Source organism: Poecilia formosa, unplaced genomic scaffold (genome assembly GCF_000485575.1).
Source record: "Poecilia formosa unplaced genomic scaffold, Poecilia_formosa-5.1.2 Scaffold177, whole genome shotgun sequence".
Classification (NCBI taxonomy): domain Eukaryota; kingdom Metazoa; phylum Chordata; class Actinopteri; order Cyprinodontiformes; family Poeciliidae; genus Poecilia; species Poecilia formosa.
This window is the reverse complement of record NW_006800116.1, coordinates 547,034-552,115: the sequence shown is the minus strand read 5'-3', so window position 1 is coordinate 552,115 and position 5,082 is coordinate 547,034. Positions and strand designations below refer to the sequence as shown.

The window sequence follows — 5,082 nt, the reverse complement described above, 5'->3', positions numbered from 1 at the left end:
TAGTATTCTAGTAATGGTAGTACATCTAGGACTGAAAAAAACAGGTACTTTTTGAAAAAACATCTTAAGATTCAATAGTGGTCAAGTTTGAATTTAAGGTAATAATCACATAAAGGTTATCATTAGCATATTGAGCAGAGTTAACTTGCTAGTATCACCCAACATGGAAATGTTAGGACCTCAGCTGACCTTAGCTTTATTAGCATTTTTAAGTCAGTAATGGGTAAAAAATGGCCATTACTGCTGCACAGCAGTGAGTTAATGTGGGATTTATTTGTTGCAAGGTAATACTCAGGTTTGTTGAATGTTTTCTCAGTCATCATGGGTTTTATTATTTACTGATGGATGAGCAACTCTGCATAATGCCCAGGCCTGTCATCATAAGCAATAAATGAAATCACATGATAAATTGAGACAAACTCAGTACCTTCCATATGTACAATTAGTCATTTTTCTCGTGTCTCTCTTATACCAAAAACTGAACAACCAATGTCTTCAGTCTGGTGTGTTGGTCTGATTAGTCCTTTTTTGATAGGACAATTTTTTTATGCAGACAATGTATTCATTGTTTGAGTTTTGTTTATTCAAAATGTCTTCCAGTGTTAAATGTTTATAGGACTTTAATGTTTATTGATTTTTGACAATGTATTGAAATGTGAGAATGCCGTTTCAATTATATTACTTGAAAATGGTCTCAAAACAACATTAACTTTTATCGCAATAACTTCTGGGACAATTTCTTGTCCAGTAGAACTTGTTGTGACAAACTAGAGTCGAATTTCACCCAGTATTTAGGCAACATTTTAACTGATATCAGACTGAGTCAAAATATGTTGGTAATTTATAGACTGAGTTTTATTTTGGGGAGTTTAATCCTTCATTGGATTTTACCCTGGAAGACTAATCCTGAATCCAGACTCTACTGTTGTAGAGTCTGGATTCTTTGGAGAGATTATTACAGCTGTTTCAGACCATCTACTTTTGAGCTGAAAAGCATAAATCTTACACAGTCAGGACCATCAAATGCTCAACATTCTGCTGTAATATGGTCTGTAAATTATACAAGCTTCTAAATGAAATAGGCTGCAGAAACAATAGGAAAGGCTTTAAAATGTGGTACAATACGTAGGAGCAGAAATTAAAATAAAACAAAGCAATCCAGAACAGAGGTGAGGCTATAAATGTGACTTATGTCTTGCAATAACTGAGGATGTTTTTGCTTTGCATAATTAAGGACAGCTCTGGGTTTTGTTCTACTGTCTGTGATGCTGCTGCGACGGGGTGAGAAAATCATGATGGTAATGATGCACTGTAAATTACATGCAGCACTTTTCAACTGTATAACTTAAGCTGAAGTTATGCTTCCATCCTAACAGCATAACTGTAACAAGACCATTACAGGACCCAAGCAGAGTGAAGTAGTTTGTTTGGAAACACACAGCTTTCGGGAAAAAGTTTCAATTTCAACCTCCATCATCTCAGGTATTATTGTTTTGGAAAATAATTGTAACAAACATTGAAAACAAAATGTTTTCTCAATGACATGTAAGTCTGAGCTGCTGCTATAGTAGCAATTAGAAGTGTCTTCAAAGAGAAGTAGCTTCTTAAAATGTTAATTACATTATTTTTTGCTTAAAGAATTAGTCAATTTAATCAATTATTTTGCAAAACAACTGACAAGAGTCAGTTGTTTTGACAACTTCCTTTGTATATTTTTAAGAAAAAATATACAAAGGAAGTTGAAATATTTGCAAAGTCATCAACTAATTTGTTTAGTGTGGTGATCCTGGGTGCTCGGGTGGTTTTCCTGCTGCTTCTCGCTCCTTCCACCAGGGGCCGCCTGGTGGATGATCTCTGGTGGGCGTGACCAGGGACGCTGGGATCCTCACACCTGTCGGAGATTTTCTCATCTCCGAAGAGGTTTAAGAGTGGAGTCAACCAACACATCGATGCCAGATTGTTAACCAGTAATGGTACTGTAGGCCACCACTAGAGCAGTTTGTGATTCCTCTGAGAACCTTCCAGTGACACCTGTTGTGTTTACTCGTTTCCAGACAACCTCCTCGAGACGTCCTGGGTCAACCCCCGAGGCTTTGAGTTCCTGGCTGTACCTGACCCTCTTACCCCTCGCCGGTTGCCCACCTCGATCTGCCCCGGTAAGCTGAGGCCCGCAGCTGTCCGCCCTCTGACGCCGTCTGCTGGTTTCCCCCCTACACCGGCTGGTCCGCAGCAGATTGCCACACCCGAAACGACCCCAGGAAATACCAGTATCCATCCCCGCTTACCTGCCGCCTGACAGTAAGATCGGTCCCGCTCATTCAGAACCCGGACATCCACAGACCTTTACTCATCACTCATCCTCTCTTCCAGCCCGTTCCTGCTGCCGAGTTCCTTGAACCCTGCTGAAGCTCTATTGTGTTGTTTTTTTTTCATTAAACGTCTTTTACTGATACTTGGTTCTCTTGTTTCTGCATGTGGGTCAAAAAGTTACCTCCCAGCATGACATTTAGTTTATCAATTGTTAGATTATCAATTAATCGTTACCACACTCAAAAAGAGGAGCAGAGGAGGCTATGGGTGAAGGTCCTTTTGAACTGAAGCCCAAACGATGATTGGCTTGGTCCACGCCGATAGGTCCAGGTTGCAGAGAGGCGGGCGCTGATTGATGAGGCAGGTGCGACTAGAGTCTTTCAGACTGAACTTCAGTCAAGACTCCATTTCTCATATAACCCAGAAGGTATTTTAATTTTAAAATAATTTGAGCTTTTTCTGTTTTTTAAGCATCCAGATTATCCTTTTTTCTACATCAAAAGCAACAATAATATATATATATATATATATATATATATATATTTTTTTTTTTGCAAGAGCATCAAATGAGTTTCAAAATGGTTTTTCAATTACAGAAACTTTTTTTTAGCAACATTCTGTCTTGTCCCTTTCATTAAAAACTTCTAATCAGTGATGCTGAGGGCATCTGGATGTCCACGAGATAACGAATATAAAAACAATAAGTTGGTTTTTCTTTTCAAATATCCTGTCAACTCAAAGTTAATCATCTCTTTCAATTAAAAATGTTCCTTTTATTGCATAAAAGAAAAGAATCCAGATTGATTTCGGCCAGAAAACTTTTTAATTACACCCTGATCCTGCTGCTCTGTTGGATTGTAAACAAGACCGAATCGAAGACATGAAGGGAGAGGAAGTGAGTGGGAAGGAGAGAGCGAGAGCGCCGGGAGTCGTGAGGCTGATAATATCCGCCGAGGCGTCCTGCCTGGTCGGGATGTAAACAAAGAGACCCTCTTTAATAACATCTGACATTAGCAAGCGTCTCATCAACACTGCGTATGGACATGTTTCGAAGGGCAAATATGTATTTCAAAATGAATTAGGAGTTCAGTAAACAAAATGGGAGAAAAAGTAGCCTAAAGTCATAGAACCAACGTCAGTAACAGTTTACAATGTGAGCACATTAATTATCATAAACTCACACACGGCATCATGCCCAGAAAAATAATTTACATTGTACGAAAACAATCAAACGGGTTGAATTATTAACATCTCATGCATGCCATCATGCAAAAACAACATTCTAATCAATTCCAAATGCGCAATATTTAAATCGAAAAACTATTCCTGTTGTTTAAATTTCTTCCTCATTAATGTCCACTTCTGTTTACACATCAAGGTTAACTGAGGCCATGCTTGGTTTTTTAATGCAGTTTTTGACTCCTTTGATGTCCTTTGCTCCTGTTAAACTGGTTTGTTTGTAGCCTGAAGTAATACCAATTGGGGTATTTTTTTTTAGTCCTTCAAGAAACCTTAGTAAAGCAAAAAGGTCTTTCACATCTGTGTTACATGAAGCCAACCAGCTTCTGACACCAATAACACAATTTTCCAACTGAGGATGATTGAGCGCCATTTCATAATTTATCTGCATTTCTTATTTTCCTCAGAAACGTCATGTTTGAGTTCCAGCCCTATGACAGAGATTGGGTTGACAACTGCATAACATTGATCCTGTTGGTCAATAGAGTTTTGATGTCCCTTAAGATAAACAGTGGGAACCCAGATAAAAACTTTTGTTATATTTCGCTTTTTGCACAAACGAGCTCCTTCATTGCCACTTGCTGAGTGAGACTGAGAAAAGGCACAAGGGGAGATCCAGACTAAAGCGGTCATGCAGTGTTAATTTGACTAGAAATATTGTATGTGATGTTATCCGAGGTGCCACACTACCTTCACATGAGGCCTGGCATGGTCCACAGTGGGAAGTGCGTCATTTGACTCTAAAGTCCAAAATGATTACTCAGAGTTGAAGAAAATGCTAAATACCGTATGACTATGATGCAAAGTCAAATGTTTTAAATTGTTTTTGATACATACAGCATTTTCATAACAACTGAAGATAACATAGTTACTTGATTGCATTATAAAATGATACTGTATGCCTGGAAAATACACAAAACCTTCCTTTAAAATAAAGATGCCAGTCTCATTTTTGAAGTCTAAATCTGGCAGAGATGTGAATAATTGTGGTCTTCACTGTAGGCTGGGTTTGTCTTTCTGTTTAGGAAGGTAAATTATCCTGTGCTGATGAGAAGTCTGCCATTTTGTTTATCAGTTTTCTTTGATAACAGGCACACAGAAAAGCTTGAAGATTTTTTTTTAATCACCACGACTTTGTAAACAATTAGCTTGAATTTAATCAGCCTTTCATCACTTTCCTATGATTCTAAAAAAATTACAAAGCATCAGAAGTTAAAGCATGAAACACTTTGCACAAGGTTAAAATACAAACTTTCAAGTTGTTAAAACTAAGCTCACAAAGCATCTGTTCATCTTTATTCATCACCATCTCTATAATGTCAGTTGAGTTTGTAGGTGGTAATTAGAAAACCACTGCAGTTTGGTGTTGTATGTCAAATCTTCCTGAGATATGACATCTTGATGTATCTTTGTTGCAAATCGACCATTCATTCCTGCCTTCTGTGAACCCGTATTATCTAAGAAAAAGACGTAAAGTCAATTTAACGTAGCAATTTCCCCTAAAAAGATTGAGTCTGTCATTGTTTTGATGGA

At 37.9% G+C, this 5,082-nt stretch overlaps 1 long non-coding RNA gene across 1 annotated transcript; it reads left to right on the top strand.

Annotated features, from left to right (window-relative positions):
• The first annotated feature begins 1,683 nt into the window (after positions 1 to 1,683).
• Positions 1,684 to 2,499, top strand: LOC107837803 (uncharacterized). The gene is made up of 3 exons (XR_001663846.1): positions 1,684 to 1,973; positions 2,055 to 2,298; positions 2,371 to 2,499. It is a non-coding gene; the product is annotated as an uncharacterized LOC107837803 (long non-coding RNA).
• Positions 2,500 to 5,082: the final 2,583 nt, after the last annotated feature.